Source organism: Carcharhinus amblyrhynchos, chromosome 30, assembly GCF_965287045.1.
Source record: "Carcharhinus amblyrhynchos chromosome 30, sCarAmb.v2.hapA, whole genome shotgun sequence".
In the NCBI taxonomy this organism is placed as follows: Eukaryota; Metazoa; Chordata; class Chondrichthyes; order Carcharhiniformes; family Carcharhinidae; genus Carcharhinus; species Carcharhinus amblyrhynchos.
Window position 1 is genome coordinate 10080043 of NC_137353.1, and position 23680 is coordinate 10103722.

Below are 23680 nucleotides of genomic sequence, written 5' to 3' on the forward strand. Positions count from 1 at the left end.
GAGATGCCATACTGATTTGTCTTGGACAGTGGGCTCATTTACATGAGAAAGTGACCACCTGGACTACTCCAGGTGTTTGCATATCAGTACAGGGGCAACGGTTTGCACAACAGGTCTTCTGCAGTGACAGAAAGAGAAGACAAATGAGCCTGTTGTTTTTTTTTAAAGAGTGACCTGAAATATTTGGTTTAAACTAATTGGGCGTAGGCACAGTTTCACTGAGGGTGCACCCATAAATCTTCTCTTTTGCTTCAAAGTCCCCTTTGTCAACATCTGAACGGATGGAACAGGCAATCCATGCATCCAGAATTCTAAAAATGCAAATGGCAGCAGCCACTGACCTTGCATATGCCTGATTGGACTCGTATCTGTCTCTTCAGAAATGGCTAATAGTATTTGAGGGCTAGGCCAAAAAATCTGATTGCACCTAGCATATGTCTTCAATTGTTGATCATTATTAACTCAAAAAAAAACTGTAAACTCTCAATCATTTATCAATAATGAACTGTTTCCTATATTTGAAGCAAGCACCAAATTTTTTGTGGAAAGCTGAGTCTGGAGTTATTCGTGATGGATCCTATAACAACAGTAATCCCTGAAGTTTCCTGCCATTGAATCTTTTCCACAACGCTTTCTTTCCACCACGACAGTCAAATACTTCTAACTGCAAATGCGTAGATGTTTAAAAGTGCTGATGTTTTGGAATACTTTTCATTAGTTCTCATACAGATTAGTCTGCAGTTGTTGTTGCTTTATCTTTCTAGGACAGATTTGAATATTGATTTTAAAGTTCAGTGATTTCAGAAATTGTCCAGTATCTGTTTCATATCTGAAATGTATACGGGAGGAAAATTAAAGGGATAGTCACACTGAGCTGCTCTCTAATGAATAGCATTGACAGATTGTCATGCTGCTTTCTTCCAAAGCATTGTGAGAAAATAAAATAGGAAAGAAGTACTTTAAAGGACAATTTATAAAGTAAAACTATACAAATTTTGACGTGTTACTTTCCACTTTCCTGCCAATTTGCAGAAAGACCAAAATAGTAATGAGGTGAGAAAAGATTTCAAAATAGGCTTTTCTCAGAACACCTAATTGTCTTTGAGATTAGGTGGTTTTGATGATATGCTAAATCTCTTAGATACCGCTGTATGTTTTTCTCAATATTCTGCTTTCCGTGAAATTATAAAAAATTTTGTAAGCTTTATGATTTACTAAAACATAAGTTTCCTTGGCAACTGAACAATTGATTGCTCATGAAATCAGGAAAAGAATCAAGTAGTGTCGCAAGTCACAGTTTCTACTAATTCACACAAGAGCCTAACTCTCTGTGGTTTTGTTGTACTTGAATGGTACTACTTCTATTCTGAATGTGAAGGGTAGAATGTGAGAGACGAGCTGGGAGTGCTTTGGAATTGTTATTTAGAGGTAACATGGGCATAAATATAAGGGTTTCAGTGGCAAGTAAGCTGAGACGAGGTGAAGTCGGGCAATGTTAGGGAGATGGAAATAGGCATTTTTATCAATTTATGAACTTTTATCAATTGTATGAAATGAGAAGGATTTAAGAGGAGAAAAATAAATACATTACTGCTGGTGTTGGAATCTATAACAAAAACAGAAAATGCTGGAAAATTTCAGCAGGTCTGACAGCATCTGTGAAGAGAGAATAGAGATAACATTCCAAGTCTGGATGACTCTTCAGTGGAAGATGTGTTTTAAGGAAGCCAGAGGTTATCTGTGCATTCCCAAGTGGTCCTGGAATAGTGAGCAGATAAGACCGTATAGTGCTTTGTAGTCCAGGCAAATGTGGCAATGGATGGCTAAACCTATTGTTCAGCATATCTATTCAAGTCTGTAACTTAAGGGAGTAGTTATGCAGGCTACACTGGATAAATAGCCAAGGTGAAAGAGAGTAATGGTTCTAGAAGGTCAAAGATGGAAGCAATAGTCCAGTTAATAAATCAGCAGCTGCAGAAAAGTTATGGCGTACAGAGGCCAAAGGCTGAGAGAGTTGAGGTTTTGAAAATGCAGTTGTAAGTAAATTGACGGCTATTTTATTCTGGGTTGGATACAGAAGGGAGTAAGCTAAGGTATGGGAGGAGAATATGGCTAGAGAGTGACACAAGGAAGTAATCAGAGATGATTTTTTTCTATGATTCATACGATGGGACAATCAAGTCCACGAGAGAGTCAAGGACTAACCGTGATTGACAGGTTCTGGAGAACGGATCTCACCAAAGAAGGTACTGTTTGAATAATATTGTAAACTTAGTTCTTTGGGCTTGACATTACTAGGAGGTCATGCCCTAATAGTGAAAGGATTACTGCCATATACCGTTATTTGCTCCAAACTTTTTTTTTTGTTTTTATTCCATTTCAACCCAATCAAGTCCAATTCAGAGTCTCAACAAGTTGAGACATTCCCGATCCAAGCTGACAAGACAGAGTTCTCACCTCCTGTCTTGGGCTTGATCTACATGATCCCAACTGATTGGAGTAGGCATAGCTCCTCCAAGGCTTGATCTCATTTGCATCTTAGCCAAAAAGCAGAGATGCCACTTTTTAAAAATTGCTTCAAATGAAGCTAAAATGTAACCTAATGACTTAACCAAGCGCAGCATGTCGATACTACACTTGATCTTAGTCAAAAGGCCGAGAAGCGAGCACTATCCTTTCACTTTGTTGTAACAAATAACAGTTATTTGCTCCAAATAATCCAGCAATTTGTGGAACTATTAAATAACACACATGGTCCAAGCTGCTATAATATGTTGAAGTGTTTCTGCTGCACCACTAATAAGCTCACCATTGCCATTAAAATCTCTTCTATGCACTCAGGCCACTGTTAAAATGGATGGTGATTATAAATTTTGTTCTGGAGAAAGTACTGACCCATAGCTGGTCAGAAACACTTTTGTGAAGCTGGATGGTCCTAACCTAATGTCTCTGGGTAGTGACACCTCCATAGGACACTTTCAACGGTCTAAGCCTTTGGCCTTCTGTACGACATAAATTTTCTGCAGCTACTGATTTATTAAATGGACACTCGCTTCCATTTTTGACCTAGAAAAATTGCTCTCTTTCACTCGTGCTATTTATCCACTGCAGCCTTCATCGCTGAGACATTTTATTTGGGAATCTGCAGGTAACTAGGTGTCCTGACAATGAAACCACTTAAACCTTGTCATTGGAGAAATTTCAGCTAGGTTCAACTTGCCTTTCCTGAATTTTGAACATGCCTGAGGGACAGGATGAATTAATTCCATGTTTAATCCTGTTACATCCTACTGTGCTAGCATTGCCTTATATAATATAAATACACCTAAATAAGTGAATAGAAATTGAGTCTTAACTTTTTTTTGTTGCATGTTAGGTCTCAATACTATTTGGTGTCTGATAAACAAAATATTTATAATAGAATTTCAGGATAAAATAAAGAAACAAGTTTAAGAGCACAGCTGTAGATTTTTTTGTCACTCCTTCATATATCAAATTCATAATGCCCAAGTTTTTAACATGGATAAACACAAAACCAATTAATTCCAGTAGGAAATGGAGGGAGATGATTTCTTAGTATCTTCATGAAATGGCTTCACAAAAGAAATTATTACAGTTTTATCTCGTTGCATTATGAAGACTGGCTAAAAAAAGGTTAAATTTATTCTCATTAGAAAAAAAAATGAAGGGATGCATATGATTCCAATTTTACAGTCATAAACCATTAACAGCACCAATGAGAATAAGTTACATATAATAAAAATGAGCAATGCGTTCTCAATAGTATAAAGTTCTATGAGATATATTTGATTCTAAATGTATTGTAGAAAGCATTACATGCGTTAGGGGATAAAATGGTGATTTTTTTTAATAAATGCTATTAATTCTATAGCTAAGATGTGTAGTAATGATCATAAGCACCTATAGACTAAATTACTTGTACTTTCATTTTCAATCATGAACTTTGGCTCCAAAATAAGCAGGGATTTTACATAACAAAGAAACTTGTAACATATGTCACAGAGATTTACGCCAGATTCTCTGGCCTCCCCATGGCATTTCTCTCATTGGCCATTGATTGCACCCCATGCCACCAGGAAACACACGGCCAGGGTGCGCCAGAAGATTCTGCTGGTGTGAAGAGTTGGAAAATCGTGCCCAATCGTGTTCAATCAGGGTCCCCAGGCCTTGGCGTAAATGGTACCTTCTGTGTAGCCTTTTAACAGCCAGCAGGCCATTATTGGCTCGAGGTGAGATTTCCATCACAACCTGGGTAGAAGGAGCCATTTCTGAGAGCTGTCAGCCAATTAATAGCATACAGCTTTCTAGTCCCAGCAGCACTGTGGTCACTGCTGGGACTGTATCCAGTGCTCGAGTGATCATTATTGCAGTCAGCCACAGAGTGTAAGGTGGGACAGATATCACTGGGGCCAGGCTGATGAGCCCTGGTAAGGAGTAGGACTGGGGTGGAAAAGTTGGGGAAACAGGGAGCGTACAGACCCCAAGACTGATAGAGGAGGTAGCACTGAAAAACTGCTGGGCTTCACACTTACCATCAGTCTCCATCCAATGTGGTGAAGGTTGGAGTAGGGCAGAAAGCGGCTCCTAAGTGGCTACTAATTGAGCAAGAGTATTCCTTCTGCTCCAAGACGTTATGTTTGGAACCTCTGTGGCCCATTGACCCGGAGGGAAAAAACAGTTTGGATCTGTATTATATACCCTTTTTATTGATGTTTTATTTGAAAATATACAAGACGAGTATTCTTATTTCCTTGTTTTAGTATCTTTTCTCTCTGGGGAACCACTGTCCGCCAGCACTGAAGTCTTAGCTGGGAACCAGTCTGCAAATGTATGATTATACTGGTGTGCTGGTGAGGCCCAAGGATCAATTTCTATCAATTTGCCAGGCCCTTGCTCAGGCATGTGAAGCTCAAGCAATGCTTAGTCTGGACTCCAAATAGTTCCAGATTAATTTCTATCCCGTCATGTTTTTGATTGTCTTGATAAGAGGGTGCATTAATAATTGTAATTGCATTGTCTACTTTTTCTACTGCGAGTGTGCTCCTAAGTTAAGGCACACACAAATTTGGGACATTGCTGTGCATTTGCAGACACATGTTGAATCATCTTTCATATTCATGTGGATGCAAAGATTCGTTGACATTTGGAAGAACTGCTCAGGATAAGACTGCCTCACACACACTTTACCACTGGGTCAAGTCTACTGGGCCAAGAATCTGGAATTATGACAAACGGTTATAAATTTCAGTATCGTGGTGCAGTATGTATTATAGAACATTATACATAGGATAAATGGCATAGAAACAGGCCATTAGGAGCAATGCTACACTGGCATTTATAATCCACTCAAGGCTCCTCCTGTCTTATCTCATTTGAATCTATCACTGTAATCCTTTATTCCCTTCCCCCACATGTGCTTGCCTAGCCTCCCCTTAACTGGTATGTACTATTTGCTTCAACCACTTATAGATCATTTTTCTACCTTGCTAAGCTGTAAGGACGCTCAAGTGCCTACATTTATCAAAAAATACAGGTATGATCTACCGGCCTGCACCTGAATTTAAATTTTATTGTGTCAATTTAGCTGTCAGACCAGAGCTGACATGTTACACTGTTCTTGGATTACCACAGTGACAGTATTAGCATGGTATTACTTTTATTCCAGATTTAGATTGCTGCAATCTTTTTGGGATTTAAAAAAAGTATTGAAATAGTGTAAATCCCCAAAGCATTCCCATTTTGATTAATTAGAAAAAGCAGAAAATGTTTCTCCTATCCAGCTGAATTATTAAACTCAGAAGAAATCTGCCTGTAATTAGAAGTAGCAAGCATTTTTCATAGATTGTTCCTTTATGAATGAGAATTAAGTTAGTCATTGTTTGGATAAGAGATGTAAATGCATACTTAACAACTCAGTATGCCAGTGTACAGTGACGAGGTAAATTTCAGCATTATGTGCTACCAAATTGGAAATTTCAGTTATGTTGTTGTGAGTAAGCCTTCAATGGAGGACAAACCAGAAAAATAGTGAGGTTTATTAAGATTATCAGTCAGAAACCTTAATTTGAATGAGATTTAGTTACAGATTAGAGTTTTACAATTCACTTTATTTAGTTGCAAGTTTCCATGGGGAAAGATTAAAAAAAACCCTGAATACTAATTAGGAATTTTCAACCCTGTAATGGAACATGAAATTATTTTCAATGCTCACTTTGACATTTTAAGAAAGAATTAATCCCAACACAGTACAGTGCTATCTTTCTTCACTCTGAATAAGGGCATTTTTGGTTCTGGAAATGCTTTGCAATGACTACGGCTTTACAGATAAAATTGTAAGCTGAATCCCTTCTGATAAAAGGGGAAACTGGCAAAGTGACGACTGTGCAATATGAAATTGTCATTGTGTTTGAACAAAGACACTGTTCTGGTGGAACTTCATTTTAAGATGATGACATGATTTTGGAATGTGTACCAGGGTGCCATTAACTCTTCAGAATCCCATCAAGAGGTCCAAGACTAGATTAAATTTAGCATCCTTTGTATAGGGTAGTTTTCCTTTTACAGTCAGACCAATTTTGAATCATGGCAAAGCCGTCTTAAATTATGCATGGTTTGGCTGCTTGGATGGGGCGTTGTAGTGGAGCAGTTATGCACTTGATGAGGAACTACCCTTTGTTGAACTTCTCTCAGTAGAGAAGTAGAATGCACGTGTGTTCCAAGCCTCTACAGCCCAGTTTCAGCCTGGTATTAGACTTGGAGTAATAGGATGTAGGATAGTTGTCAGCAGGTAGTGTTTATAGCTCTTTACAGGACAAATTATATTAACCCCAAAATACATGTGAAGAATTAAAGTACACAAACTCAGTCATTCATGAATTAAATTAAATATGACATCCGTTCTGAGTTAAAATGGCTCCTTTGGTATGTCGTGACAAAGACTCTAGTCATTAAACCTGTCCAAAATCTGCTCATTGTAGCCTTAACTTGAACTTTTTTTGCTCTTTTAGGAAGTTCCTTCTCTTCAACCTGTAATGTTCCTTAATAAATCTACTCCTCATTCTAATCTGTTGGGCTATCTTTGGTTTGGCTTTTTTCAGTGCAGAACAGTATTTGAGCCATTATTAGGTTATAGTTTCAAATAATAAATTGGAAAAATTCGCATAAATTATTGTTAACATACTATGAAAGCAAAATGTAAGAAATTGGGAACAAAGAGATATCATGGACTTTTCAGTTGATGTTTGAACGTTCATTGTACGTCAAAAACATACTGTGACAAGCAGTGAGTACCAGTCCAGATCATGTAGGATTGCATGAACGAACAACTAGTTTCACTTCTTCCTTCTTTTCTCTTTTTGGTACCTCACGTCTTCATGAGTATTCAAGAGTTTTAAGTTGGATCCACTCTAAGAAATTTCTCCACTACCTAAGGTGCTACAGCCTCCCAGTCTCTTACTTTATACCCTCTTTCAAGAATGATTTGGATAGATTTTTGACAGAGCTTATCGTCAAATAAAGATGGTCTTTATTTTGAAATAAATACCCACTAATATGACAAGTTATTTGTCTAACCCATTGGGTGAAAACCCTCCTTTAATGTTATCCATCTGTTATTATCTCTGGACCCTTTTGCACATACCTTCTGTCCTTGATCAAACGGATTTGTGCATCACCTTTGTGTCCCATCTCAACCTGTTCTCTCTGATCAGTTGCATCATCCCCAGATTCAATATCTAGCCTTCAAAGCTATTTTGGACCTGGATTCACTATTGGTTATTTATGTTAAAGACTATTTGTAAGGCCTGTTAACTTGCACTTATATTGGTCATCCAGTCTAAGTGGTTCAGTTCCTTAACAGGCTACTTAAATATCATGTTGTTCATTAAAGTAACTTCTTTTCTACTTCCACACACTAATTAGCATGTATGTTTCAGCATGCATCTTAATTAGGCAAGGTTAAATGAAAAGCCCAAACAGAGTTTTGTGACATGATTATTAGCTTAACGTATCTACTCAGTTAATCGCTAACAATTGCAAAGGCCTTTATCTGTCCATGATCCATTGCTAGGTACAGCAATCATCACCTAAGAATAATCATTTTTCTAATTTTGTTTCTAGGGAAACAAAACTGCAAGCAAAACATGTTGCACTAATCTATTCCTTTACTTATTTCAGACTGACCCATAAATATGTTTATTCTAACCATATTTCTAATTTTTAACACTTGGTTTCTCGTGACTCAATGTTAAATTTTGCCTAGTAAGGCTCTTCTATGGGGCCTTGGGACATTTCTACAACATTAAAAGTGTTGTATAAATGCAAGTTGATATTATATCAAAACTGGGGAGGACACTAGAATCTTCTAAGGCAGGAAGGATAGTAAGGTGTGAGAAATGGATCATAGCATCTGAGAACTCTAGATATGGTATCATAGTATCTTGCAGTACTGAGGAACTGGGATGTAGGAACACTAAGAGGGGGATCTCATGATCTGGGAGTCCTCTTAGAGTTGCTCATGCTCAGCCACTCCATGGGGCTGAGATTGACCAATTTTGTGAGTCACCATTACCAGAAAATGTGCATGAAGTTGATATATAATACTTTGGGGCATGCACGAATGGGTCATCTATCTAAACAGTATCGTTCCTAGCTCTGGCACTTTTGTGAAGGTCTGACATTTTCGCATATACTCCTGGATTCTGTGTTTACTGCAACTTCATTAACACCAGTTGTTACCTTCTACAAGGGAAGTGTTTAACTTATTACTGAGCAGAATCCTTCATATTACCAAACAGAGCAATCATCTTCAAACAGCAACACCTCCACTTCACCATCCATCCAATCGAGGACTTGGTTCCAGTGTCATCGCAGAGAGACTCTATCTACTACCTATACTTTTCTGCCCTGTTTGTTTTATTCCTAGCCACTACTTTGTACCATCCCAAATATTTCCTGCTGCCCATTTTCCTTTCAATTATTTGTATTCTTCACCTTCACCCACTTTGATTTGATTTGGTTTGATTTATTATTGTTACATGTATTGTCAGACAGTGAAAAGTATAGTGCGCAAGAAACAATAAAGACAAAACACACCATTCATAAAGAAGGAAACAAGAGAGTGCAGAATGTAGTGTTAGTCATAGCTGGGTTGTAGAGAAAGATCAACTTAATGTGAGCTAAGTCCATTCAAAAGTCTGACAGCAGCAAGGAGGAAGCTATTCTGGAGTCGGTTGATATATGACCTCAGACTTCTATATCTTTTTCCTGAAGGAAGGTGGAAGAGAGAATGTCCAGGCTGCTTGGAAGTCCTTAATTATGCTGGCTGCTTTGCCTTGCAATGGGAAGTGTAGATAGAGTCAACGGATGGGAGGCTGGTTTGCGTGATGGATTGGACTACACAACCTTTTGTAGTTCCTTGCAGCCTTGGGCAGGGCACGAGCTATACCAAACTGAGATACAACCAGAAAGAATGCTTTGTACGGTGCATCTGTAAAAGTTGGTGAGAATCGTAGCTGACAAGCCAAATTTCCTTAGCCTTCTGAGAAAGTAGAAGCGTTGGTGGGCTTTCTTAACTATAGTGCCTGTATGGGGGAACCAGAACAGGTTGTTGGTGATCTGAACACCTAAAAACTTGAATCTCTTGACCTTTTCTCCTTCATTCTCATTGATGTAGACAATATAGCGATCTTGCCACTCTTAGTGATAGGCTGTTTGAACTCTGTGAATTAACTACACACGTGTAATTGAGGCGGGTTCCTATTGCATGTGTCCAAAGTGTAGATATAAATGACAGTGTGGAGAGGGCAGTTATTTTTATTATTAGATAATGGCATTTCAAATCTAATTTGTTATTTCTGCTCTTCATTTAAACGTACAACAAAATGTGCTGTGGTACTATGTGTGCATTAAACATTGCTCTGAGTTGCACTGTGGGCTGGGAGAATACCCCAGCCCCCCCACTTACATTTCTACAGTGAAGTACCAAGCAAAATAATCCCCCCCACCCACTCAGTAATCTTCTTCAACATACTCCATTTCTACAAACATCAGGATGGAGTTAAGTATGCGGGAGTATTTCTGTGTAAACTGTACCTGAAATGTGTGCTATAATTGAAATAGGCATGAAAATGCCAACAATATGCAAGTTGATTAAGAATGTAATATTTTGGACATGTGCAAAGGGAATTTGGAATCTGAAAGTAGACCACCACGTCTCCTGTTTGAACTGAATACAAATATGGATTGTGAAAGGTAGATATCTACAACTTTCAGAAAAACTGAAACTGTTATATTTGAATACTAAGCAAATTGTTTAGATATTCCACTGGTTGTAATAATATGAACAATTAGTATTATCAGATATTGATATTTGTAATGCTTTTATTTTGATATATGGAACAGATTATCTCTAATAAATTACAGCATTATAAATAAAGATGGTGGTTGTCTAAAATATGTACCAAATGCAGCCAAAAAAATGAAAGACACTTGCAAAAGCAGTTGTGCAAAAACATCAAATGTGTACCATTAATTTTATCAAGTCAGTTTGTGTATGAGTAGCAATGGATAATGCTTGCCATAAAGTATCGTGATGCAATTGACTCGACATTCAAAGCACAGACCCGTGTTTAATGTTATTGAATTAAATATTATTGAATTAAATATAATCTTGCACACTTTGAGGATTAGATTCAAAGTACAGGTGTGAAATGGTTGAAGATGCTATTCTTGTTTTGATCATTTGTATTCAAAAAAGAAACTAAGCTCTTATGATTGATATTAATTAAAATAGCAATATAGAATTCTAAATGTTGATTCTGACCTTATGCTTTTTTGATTTTTTTTAAAACTAGTTGGCGTTAGTGTTTTTACATTAAAGATCTTATCTAGGCTTGAAAAGTGTGGTACGTGGGAGTTTAAGCAACACTGTGGAATGAAGGTTACCAGTTCTAACTTTGAAGACATTGCTACCACCACATTGCGATAAGATAACTAAACCAGACAGTGTAAAAAATACTTGTACTTTCAATAGCATGCATTTTTACAATGGTTTTATATAATTGCAGCATTTTCTTTGGAATTTCACAAACAGGAGCACACACACTCCACCTGTGCTTTTAAGCTAACCACAAGATTTCTTTCCATTCTCATTATTTTCTGTCATCATTCAAGGCAACTTTACAAATCAGCAAACGCAAATTCTATCGCACAGAAGCTGAAAAGAAGCACCACTGATACACATAGTGTTCCCACTGATCTTCCACCAAAGTTACAGTGGCTACAAGAAAGAACCTCGGTGGAAGGTCATGGAAACATACAAGCGGTTATTCTAGCATATGTTGAGTTTTGTAACAGAGATTGAAGATGGAGTTTTCTCAAAAAATGACTATGGGGCAACTTTACTAGTCTGTCACGTCAGTTGTCGAAGTGGCAAGCTGATAAGTTCAGGTCAGAGGCAAACACTTGGGTTTGTGCACGGTTTCTTGCCTCTCGCAATGTTACCTGTCCCATTCTGCTGGTGAAATTGGCCCTTCAATATTTACCAGGTAATTTAAATGTAGTTAGAGTGTCCCGGATGCAACTGTCCACGCTCACTTGTCCATCCCTGTCTGGCGGTGGAGCCCCTCACTGGCAAATATCACATATGGTCCCCATCAACAGGGACCTGACATGATGGCCCTGTGGTGGAATCGGAGGCCATTGAAGCCACCCAGGTGATTCAGGGCAGGGCCAGGGAGGTCTCTTTGGCACTGCCAGCCTGGCACCGCCCATCAGGCACCAGTCAATGCAAAGGGGGTGGAGCCTGAAGGGAGGGGTGGGACCAAAGTGGAGGGGTGGGGCTGAAGAGAAGGGCGTGGGGTCTGAAGGGGGAGGGAGAGTGACAGGTGCATTAGGAGATCGGGGTTCCTGGGAAATGGCATTCCTAAAATCAGCTGGCTTCCTGGCATGAATAGTCTCTGTCCATTCCCCCTGCTATTGAGAATCACATTTTTTTTTCTAAGTACCATATGATTGCATCTGGAAGCTTGCCCAAAATAAAGTGTTTCTCATTTAAGACTGAGATGAGAAATTTCTTCTCTCAAAGGATCACTAGTCTTTGAAATTCACTTCAACAGAGAGCATTGGAAATTGGGTCATTGAGTATATTTCCCAGTTAGCATTTTTGGAATCTATTTCTTGAACACAACTGCCAAATTGAGATGCTGGCTGGGCGTTTGACATTTAGACTTCTGGTGTCAGGCTGCAGCATTGATTATGCATTGGCCACTTGTTCCCAATCTTTGCAACCGATTGCCATTGATTGGACTCCCACCAACCCCCACAATCTAATCACCTCTCGATTGCCCTTCATGGCACACAATCTCTTACTCGCTGTACCTTCAAGTGCTTTCTGGACTCTAAGCTCGGGAAATAGGTGGGTAAACATGGACAGAGAATGTGCTAGGGACATGAATGGGGAACTTGGGGATATCTGTGGAGAAAAGAAGATTGCGAATAGGTCTTGAGCGATCTGGCCAAGGGGGACAGAGAACCCCCCCCCACCACCCCCCAAGAGGATGTTCAGAAGGTTGCTTAGAGTCCAGAAAGCACTTGAAGGTACAGCAAGTAAGAGATTGTGTGCCATGAAGGGCAATCGAGAGGTGATTAGATTGTGGGGGTTGTTGGGAGTCCAATCAATGGTAATCGGTTACAAAGGCAGCTTGCAGGGCTGGGAGAAAGAACTTTGGTTCCTCCTAGCTCACAAGCAATGCTGAAGATGTGCTTGCAGCTGAATTTCAGCAGTCCTCACCTTCTTTCAGCTGTCTAGCTTCCCAGCTTTCTGGGAAATCGCAGACACACAACCTTATTGAATACTTAAATAGAAGACCCACCTTCTGAATATGCAGTGGCCACTTGTTCCCAATCTTTGCACCACCACCCCCACTATCTGTCCTTCCTCCATTAAATCCAGACATGGGCCTGCCTGAATCATGTTCCAGCTTCCCCTCCATATGTGTCTGTCAGCTTAAATGTCAAGGATGGCCACCTGACAAAACATCAAGTGCACAAGGATTAATAACTTCATCTGGGCGTGGGGGGCAGAATTAGTGGAAATTGATTTAAAAAAAAGTGATGTTTTATCTGAAAACAACATTTTTTTTGCTGTTTCAGTCCTCAGAATTGTTAGGAGAATTGGAGAATAGTCGAATTAGAGATTATTCATAATCAAACACTAAGGTCTCCACCAGTTGTGACCAATTTGTGGTATTAATTGAAAAAGTAGCATTAAGTCAGATTTTCCCCTCTTTAATAACTAAATCTATTCCTTCTTTTTAAAAAAAAGTATATATTTTCCCCACTTCTCATCCAGTTCTGTTTGAAATGCGTACCCTGCAACTACAATCACTGATAATAAGCTGTCATACTCAGATATGTATATGACTGAGTGTCTCACTCCCCCCACGTTCCCCAAACTCCTGATGTGCCAGGAAAAATCGTCATTGAGAAATTGTAAGCGTAAAGCCAGTTTCTGCTATTCTGCACTATCCTATAGACATGTTTTTAAAAAATTTTCTTTCTTCACTATTTTTGTTTACTATTAATGAAGGAAACGGATATGATATCTGTCTTTTTGTTCCTAGCATCTCTCGTAAATCAACTTCATGTGTGGGTGGCGGAAATGAGTAAATGACAAACATAATTTAAAAAGATGACACTTAGTACAATTTATTCAAGTAAAAATCTTCAATATTTTTAATAATTAGACTCTCTATTGTCAAGAAGAAGAGTCAGGATTAAAAATATTTGAAACATTACTATCAACCTGCCAGATCCATTTTAATTTGAAATAAAAACCTAGTGCTGGAAATATTCGGCAGGTTTGGCAGCATCTGTGGAGTGAGAAAGTGTTAATGTTTGATTTGAATGTGGCATTTCTCATTTTAATTTGATAGTATTTTAGTTAAAGACACCATTTAACTTTTTTGATTTAAAGATGTGTACAGATATTTAAACTTGATGCAGAACTAGAATTTTTTTCAAGTACTTCAGTTTATATATACAATGGGTGGGGTTTTACGGCCTTGCTTGGGCAAGACTGGAAATTCCCGTCCAAAGTCAACAGAGATTGCTGGTGTCGGATCTTTGCTTGTGCCAGTTCCATGGTGGATGAGAATGTTGAGTTCTGGCTGTTATATCACAAGCAGAATTGGATCTGCTCTGTACCTATTCAATATTTCCATTCTTTGCTCTTAGTCAAATTATAATTTTAATGTGTCATTGAAAGAAATTGTAGTCATTTTTTCCTAATCTCACCACTAAATGTATTTAAAATCTGTGGTAATACATTAGAAAGTAACAATTAATAATGCAAACTTGCTAAAAACAACTGAATATTATAATGGCCAAACCCAAATGTTTTGAAGCAGTTAACAGTTAAACTCTCCATAAAAAAAGACTTGCATTTCTTATGACCTCCCAAAGCCCTTTACAGTCAGTGAAGTACTTTTCAAGTATAATTGCTGTTGTAATGTAGGAAATGCAGCAGCCAATTTGTGTACAACAAGCTCCTACAAATAATCATAAGATAATCATAGAATTCCTACAGTGCAGAGGGAGGCCATTTCACCCATCGAGTCTGCACCAACTTAGCAAGTACCAAGTGCCCTATTCCCATAAACCCCACATACTTGCCTTGTAAATTCCCCTAATTCCCTACACACCTTTGGACACAAATGGGCAATTTACTATGGCCAATCCACCTAACCTGCACATTTTTAACTGGATAATGACTGGATTTTTTTCAGTAATATGATTGAGGGACAAAAATGGATTAGACACCAGGATAAGTCCCCTGTTTTTCTTGGAAACCGCATTGTGGAATCTTTTACCTCAATCTAGGAGAGCAGATGAAGTTTCAGTTCAACGTCTTTTCCAGAAGATATCACCTCCAAAGGCACAGTATCTCTCTCAGTATTGCCCTGATGTTTCAGCTTGGATTATAGTGGATTCCTGGGTGGAACTTTAACCCACAACCTTCTGACTCCACCAGACATGTTATCCATTAAGACCTTGTGCTAAGATTATTATTTTAAAAAGAAAACTACAGCTTGTTTCAATACCAGCTGTTATCAGAATATCAGTTCAGTGAGTTCTGTTTTCTTGGAAGAACATAAGGAACAAGATGCCGTTCAGCCCCTTGAACCAGCTGTGTCATTTAGTAAGATCATGGCTGATCTAGTTGTGGCCTTAACTCCACCTTCCTACCCAAATCTGTATATCCCTTGACTTCCTTGTCAGTTAAAAATCAGTATGACCTTGAATATGTTCAATAACCCAGCCTCCACTGATGTATATTGAAAACAATTCTATACACTTAACCTTCTGAGAGAAGAAATTTCTCCTTTTCTCCATCTTAAGTGAGAAACCTCTTTATTTTGAAATTGTGCCACCTAGTTCTGGATTCCCCTACGGAGGAAACATCCTTTCAGCATCCATCCTGACAGGCCTCTTGGAGTCTTATATATTTCAATAAGACCACCTTTCATTCTTCTAAGCTCCAATGGATACCGGCCCAACCTGCTCAATCTTTCCTCATAAATCAAAGCCCTCTTTCCAGGAACAGCCGAGTGAACCTTCTCTGAACTGCTCCCAATGCAACTATGATCAAAGAAGGATCAGTCCTTCATGCTATAGTGGTGAGGTTTTCTATTTATAATCCTAATAAAAATTAAACATGAAGATTATTTCCAATATTCACTTATCAAAACCAGTAAATAACTCTGTACCATTTAATTACAGATTACACAGTTGTGGGCTTTAGTGAGATCATGTTAAAAAGGAAATGTATATCATTATCTCACAGAGCCTGCAAGTGATATTGAATTTTATTGTACCTGTTTTCTGGGTGAAAAAGGGGGAACGGAAGACGGCCAACCTCCCATACCAAACAACATTGGAAATCTATATGTTGGATATTGGCATCCTGACAGGGTGCCTATATCCAGCATTGAAACTTTGAATATGCTAATAAGTGACCTGGAGCTTAGTTTTGGACCTATCCTGGAAAGGTATTTGCCCCTAGCATTTCTGTGCTCAGGATTACCTGGTGTGCATTTAATCTAATAAACAACCCTTAAAAAGACAGCTGGAGGCCACCAAAATGCTACATTTCTTTAGAAAATACTTAGCTTCTAAATCCTCTCTGCCTCTTAGCACTTCAAGAGACAAGGCAAGCAGCCAGAAATTGAAGGAGACCAGAGAGGCAAGCTGACTCCAGAGCCATAGCAGGTGCTGGCAACTCACTCAAAAAAAAATTACAATGGATCGGAGCAACAATAGTCCTTGGACCAGTCTCCTCTGCCTTCTATAGTATGAGGCATTCGCTTTGCACTGAAACCAATTTATCACCCGTTTATATCAGAAGCCATGTTGGATTAGCTAATTGCAAGGCTCTCTCTTTCATTCAGTTAAAAATGTTCGAATCAAAGGCACCTTTATGGCATCATAGCGCTGCTTTTCAGCTCAAAGGGTGAGGAAGGGTGCACATGCAACGATATTCTTCCATAAACTGTAGCATGTAAACAAAAGCATGTTTTGAAGAGGAGTCTCTGACGTAGGGACATTAATGCTTGCATGCACTTTACTGCCATTTCTCTCTCATGCTCTTAATCTCTTTGAACTATGGAACATATTTAAGCTAAATATTTGAATACCATGTCAACCATCTTGAAATATGCTGCTGTGTTTGAGACTTACAGACACCACAGTATAAGGAACATTTGTAGAAGTTGGACCAAATCATGCATAAATGTTTATAGTTGTGTTTATAAGGTATCTTTTCCTCTGTGTGTAATGTAAATACTAAATAATTTTACCATACTGGGTTATAAACATATGACGACTATTTCATTTACAAGGAGATACTGTTGACTTGTACAAGATTTTAGTAAGGCCACATTTGGAGCATTGTGTACAATTTTATTTAAGAAGGAATTAAAGGTAATGGGAAGCGGACCCTGCAGATTCATGAGGATGTCACCAGAGATTAGGGGTTGCAGTAATGAAAAGAAACATGAAAAATTGGTGCTGTTTTACTGGTTATGAGATGATAAAGATCTTCCAAGTTATGATAATGTAAGAAATTAATGTTTCAAAGACTGGTGATTGAGATGGAACAAGAGGAGCATGAGGTTAAGATGATCACGTAATTAAAAAGGTCAGAAAGAGTTTGTTTATTGGGTGGTGAAAAAGTGAGCATATCTGGTGAACGAACATGAGTGTAATTTGGAATAAATGCCTCATGAAGAGAACAACTCTATCGTGAGTTTGAGTCAATGGGAGAATTTTAAGCCATTTTGCTGTGGAAATGGGGTATATTCAGTTAAGTTGTCTGTATAAAGACCTGCTGCTTCATTCCTACTTGATCCTGCCTATGGTAGCACATGGTTAGCACTGCGTCTCACAGCACCAGGGACTCGGGGTTTGATATTTGGCTTAGGTCACTCGCTGTGCGGAGTCTGTACGTTGTGTGTATGTGTGTGTGTGTGTTTCCTCCCGCAGTCTGAAAAATGTGCTGATTAGGTGCATTGGCCATGCTAAATTCTCCCTTTTGTGTAACCGAGCAGGTGTTGGAGTGTGGCAACTAGGGGATTTTCACAGTATCTTCAATATTGTGCTAATATAATCCTACTTGTGACTAAGACATAAACTTTAAAACCTCATTTCATTGTCAGCTTAATGAGGCCATTTCTTAGCCAGTCAAGGTACCCATCTGACTTAGGCATGGGCCACATAATACATTCACATCAAGGCCCTATGATTTCATTAGATTGCCAGTAACATTTTCCTGATCTACTGAGTGGTCTGCCATGAAGACAGCTCAGTAAGCAAAACTTGCCAGCAAGGCGAGTCAAAAAGTTTCCATATCGAGACCAAGAGAAGCAGAAGTGGTTTGCTGGTCTCTATAATGAAAGTCTACACCTCCGCTGCCCTACAGTCTTTTCTCTTTCCATGTATAAGGTATCTTCACACCCAGTGATTCTGACTTTCCTGAAACCAATTGGCTGCCATTTTGGACAAACATCTGTCCAAGGATGTGCAAATGAAGTCCACGAGTTAACAGCTCAAGTTTCAAAGAATGCCATGTAGGTATGAACTGCCACCAGAAGAAGAATAAATGCTTACAGGAAATCTCCTTCTAACATGCTCAGAGAATGATTTACTCACTCACAGATCCTTTTAACTGACTTTCTATATGGCCTGTTAATTTTGAAGCTGGTACTTGCAAAGATGTGAATCAGAGATGATTGGTGGGATTTTCCACACCCACCGCGGCATGTTTCGCAGCAGCGGGTATCCTCCAGAGGACTGTTCACCCTAGAAGAAAAGAGGGGGTGTTGCTGTGTGCTCTATTGAAAGGTTCTAATTTTGCTCATGGCAGAATGGTATCATTCTCACAGTAAATAATGGAGAACTGGAGGCAGTAGCAGGTGCAAAATGTAGAACTGGCAGCAGAAGGAGATTTAACAATGTGTTGCTGTCCTTTGGAGGAGAGGGAAGTGAGGTTGGGGAAAAGTTTGAGAGTGTTGAGGTTGAGCAAAGACTAAGCAAGGTGTGAGTATCAGCATTGCCATAACAGCTCTGTTGCCAGCTCCTCAGCACAATTTTAATGGCACTGTTTGACTTGATAATCTTTTTCCCATCAGCCAAAAATGTTTCCTCCTGCTGAACTCCTGCATAAGGACCTCCATGACAAAATCTTGGGGCCTTACACTTCTTAATATGACTGTGTATTCTTTCACTTCTGCTTTCAACTGGGCACTGTGATATCATGTCCTACCCACTTTGGATGTAATTTGAAAATTCCCCGTTCCCCAATGAGTCTCTTTTTAACTTCTTTTAAAATAGCATTGTGTTTTATTCTGATAGTAATTATCAGTTTAACACATCTTCTGGAAAAAAAAAAGGTCTTGATAATACATTATGTGGGTGGCACAGTGGTTAGTACTGCTGCCTCACAGCACCAGGGACCTGAGTTCGATCCCTGGCTTGGGTCACTGTCCATCTGGAGTTTGCACATTCTCCCCCTGAAATTCAGCAGAGACTTGTGACTATCACTTTCCTTGTGCCCTCCACTGATAAGGCTGTGTGAGCGAGATGAATTGAATTCCTACTGTTTCACAGCTCTTCCGTCAATTAGGTACATCCCCACTCATTTCTGCAAACAAGTTGTCCAAAAGATAAGGACAAACATTAATAGAAGCTAAAAGTTTAATGCAAGTCTCACAAGCTACAGAATTGTGAGGAGAAACAGCGTCAGAGATACCTGAGACAGATTTATCTTTCCAATTTCATCATAAATATTATACACCAATGCTTACCCACAGTTCTTGAAACATTAATTCTGCCGGTTTAAACAAGATAGGTTAATTCTATTTCCAATTTGCAAATTTGTATTGTAACATACAACTAACACTTCAACAAAATTTGTATGTAGCATCTCCAATATAGTAACGCACTCCCGGGGGCTTTACAGGAGTATTACAAGCAATGAGGTTAAGTTTTGAGGCGTACGTTAAAGGAGGAAGGAAAGGTAAACAGGCTTTCATTAAAATGTCCTTCATTAATCTACTGAGGTTGATCCAATAAATGAACTTTTCTCATATGTTGCTCTGCCCTATTTGCTATAATAAGAAGTCTCACAACGCCAGGTTAAAGTCCAACAGGTTTATTTGATAATACAAGCTTTCAGAGCGCTGCTCCTTTATCAGATGAGTGAAGAGTTGGGTTCGCAAACAGGTCATATATAGGCACAGGCTCAATTTACAAGGTAATGGTTGGAATGCAAGTCTTAACAGGTCTTTAAAGGTGTGTACAAAACTAGTGAAGAGAGGATTAAGCACAGGTTAAAGAGGTACCTACCCCAATCCAATGCTGACATTTCCACATCTGGCTATTTGCTATATATGGGATAAACATTTATGCAAATACAACCTTTCTAGTTTTGTGGCGTATTTAACTTTCAGTGCTTCAGATGTCAAAGCCTTGACTTTGGTGTAAATACTTTTCATTGAATGAATGATGCAGCATCCAGATGCACCAAATCACCGAAAGGAGTGTATTTTCCAGTGGAAGTATTACTGTGGGATTTGTAACAACCCTGGGATTCAGATATAGTGGAATCTATCCTATTTATATTGCAAAGTATATTCCACAGCTTTTGCAGCAACAAGCGAACAGCACATGCACAGGCTTGTGACGCAATCCTTGTTTGAAAGTTATTATTTATTTTCTGGGCTGTAGAATTTAATAACTGCTCTGTATTATTGACCTGAAAAGTTAGTGTTTGGTAATCTAATAATATCAAAATCTTTAAGTATTGGCGCATCTTGAAATAATACTATACAGGTACCAGACCCCTTATTCGGCATCCCAAAATTAAGAACCTAAAAGCCAACCTTAAAACTGATTACATTCAAAGCTGATATCGTGGGTGGCAATTTGAATAAAACCCTTTCTTTCTCATTTTTTTTGTACATTATTCTAAGTATATAAGTGCATGCTAGGCCTGGGATCCAAAATCTGTAAAATCCGGTCCATGTCCGATGCCAAACTCCCTGGATATAAGATTTAGTACCTGTAATACAAAAATCTGCATCAGTTATTCATATTAGGAAATCTTAAAGTGAAAGCATGAAGTGAATGTCTGTGTGGCAACACCTTAAAATGGATCATTCGGTTTGTATTTTAGTACTTAAAGTAGTAAATGTCTTATATCTCTAATGGTGTGATGAGCAATACCATTTTTAAACATTCATTTGTGGGCATTAATGTCACTGATTGGCCAGCATTTATTGCACATCCCTAGTTGCCCTTGAACTGAATGGCTTGCTAAGCCATTTCAGAGGGTACTTAAGAGTCAACCATGTTGCTGTGGCTCTGGAGTCACTTGTAGGCCAGAGCGGGTAAGGATGGCAGATTTCCTTCCATACGTTATGGGTTTTTCCGACAATTGATGGTTTCCTGATCGTCAGTAGATTCTTAATTCTTGATTTTTTGTTTTAATTGAATTCAAATTCTGCCATGGTGGGATTTGAACACAGGCCCCAGAACATTAGCTAAGATTCTAGATTTGTAGTCTAATGATAATGCCACTAGGCCATTGCCCCCCTATGTTTTCCCTAACTAAATTTTTATTAGTAACAGTAAATAAAACAGATAATTACTAAAGATTGGTTTTACGTTAAGATGGAGGAAAATCAGAGAGGAATGTTGTACCCAGTCTACTAGGCTTAGTTATGTAATCAATGGACAGCTGCAACCATGTAAGTCTGAGTTACTATATTGTAAGCAGTTGGGGCCCACAACTTTGAACTGAACTAAATCTACTTGATTCTAGGAAAACATGCTGCTGGTTAAGTACACGATTTCAAGTGCTCACTCCCTGTTAAGGCTGCCGCTTTGGCAGCCGGCATTTTGAAAGGGGCCTTCCCTTAAGCAGACCTAACTAACTGATTCATACAGTGGGTCATGCAATCGTGCTTATGTTGCTCATTTCTGTTTGGATAATTCAGTCAAGGAAGCTCAGATATCTAAATTATTTTCGAAAGAGAAAGACTTGCATGCCTTTCACGATTTCAGGACATGCCGATGCGCTTTGCAGGCAATGAAGTATTTTTGAAGTGTAGCCGCTGCTGTAATGCAAGAAACTTGGCAACCAATTTGCACACAGCAAGCTCCCAAAACAGTAATTCGGATGTTGATTGAGAGATAAATATATGCCCAGGACACCGGGAAGAACTTCCTTGCTCTTCTTCGAAATAGCTTCAAGGAGTCTTTTACATTTGTTTGAGACGTTAGACAGGAGTTCGGTTTAACATCTCATTTGAAAGGAGGTACCTCTGAATGTGCAGCACTCCCTCATTATTGCACTGGGCTGTCAGCATAGACTGTCATGCTCAAGCACTTGAACCACAGTGTTACCCACTGAGTCACATCTGTCACCGAAAACACACAGCACTTAAGTGGAAAAAATAGTGAGGGGGTGGGGTGTATGGGGGGATTGAATGTAAAACCCGACAATTAAAAATAAAATTGATAAAATGATGCTGTAGATTTACGATTAAATAATATTGAGCATATCCAGCATCTTCATTGAAACATTTACAACTTTTGTGATCATGCAAGATCAGTAAAAAGAACAGCCCTGGAAATGGTTAATAAAATTAGATTGAGCAAAATTTCAAGTTGTATTTTTTTTCCTCTATTTCATACGAGATACCTAGAGGATGTGTGGGGGCGAGCATTTGGATTTAAAAGAAATGGTACAACCACAAGCATGATAATCCAGTCGAGTTAAGTACTTGCCTTGTTCATCACTCTGTTCAAGATACCAGATAATGATGTCACATGATATTATCGGGCTCTGGGCTCTCACTGTGGAACGCTACGAGGCCTCAAGCTCCAAAGTACTTAAAGGTTGCATTCAGCATCTGGCTAATCTACTTTTGTATTGTAAACTGTCGTTTGCATTAACGTAACTGTAAGCTTGTGAGTTTTGATTTTGAACGGCAAAAGTCAAAGCTCAAGACATAATTGGACAACATAGTGATGAAAGTAAGGATTAGATGCCTTTCATTGGTCATTCAGAATAAGTCTTGGGTAACCAACTATGATGTGCTTTGTTTCTATACTTCTATTAAAAATATACTGGTTCCAGAATTATAAATGTGGAAAAACAGCCAGCATAATCAAGAATCTCACGCACGCCGGACTTACTCTCTTCTACCTTCTTCCGTCAAGAAAAAGGCATAAAAGTCTGAGATCGCGTTCCAATTGTCCCAGAAACAATTTTTTTCCCTACTAATATCAGACTTTTGAATGGATGTACCTTATATTAAGCTGATCTTTACACTCTAATTATGACTGTAATACTATATTCTGCACCCTTTCCTTTCCTTCTCCTCGTGTACACTATGAATGGTATGTTTCCTCTTTATAGCATGCGAGAAGCAATACTTTTCACTGTATCCCAATACATGTGATAATAATAAATCAAATCTAATCAAAACTGATACTGTTGTTGTTTTCTTATTCGAGGGTAAGTTGTGGGAAAACAGCTAATTACTGAGCTCCCAAATGCGTGTGCCTGTCTTTATGTCAGTACTTAATTCTCGAGCAGTCCATTGGTTCCCTTCCATCACTCCAGAGTTTTCGCACAATATTTGAGCTTCCAAACTCATTCTCTAATAGTGAGTTCAGATGCCTTAACAAATTTCTACATGAAAACCTTTCAAAACAAGTCCGTTATTTGCATGTTCTATTCAGGGAAAGAAAACTTCAGTGTAAAAAAAAATTACTTGCATATACATTTGAATATGGTTGCCTGCACCACAATGCAAAATGAATATTGTTTTGAATGTCTATTTTTATTCTATTGTACTCTATGACCCACTCGCACAGTGCTTTTATAAATGATTTACAACATGTCCCTGAGAATAATGTTTTATTGAAAATGTAAAGCAGTTATGCCATATATTGGTCAGATTTCATAGTCATTTCCAGCTCCACCTTGTTTTACACCAACTAATATACACCAGTACCTTAATCCTTGCATGTTTCTCACAGAATAATGATTACTCATAGTTACATCTGTGCATTTGAGGTATGAGGCTTGTGT

The 23680-nt window shown here is 38.6% G+C and overlaps 1 protein-coding gene across 1 annotated transcript in view; it reads left to right on the forward strand.

The window, feature by feature from the left end:
• Positions 1-23680, forward strand: part of ptpn11b (protein tyrosine phosphatase non-receptor type 11b) — a 149219-nt gene that overhangs the window by 68818 nt on the left and 56721 nt on the right. The gene's annotated exons all lie outside the window — the stretch shown is intronic.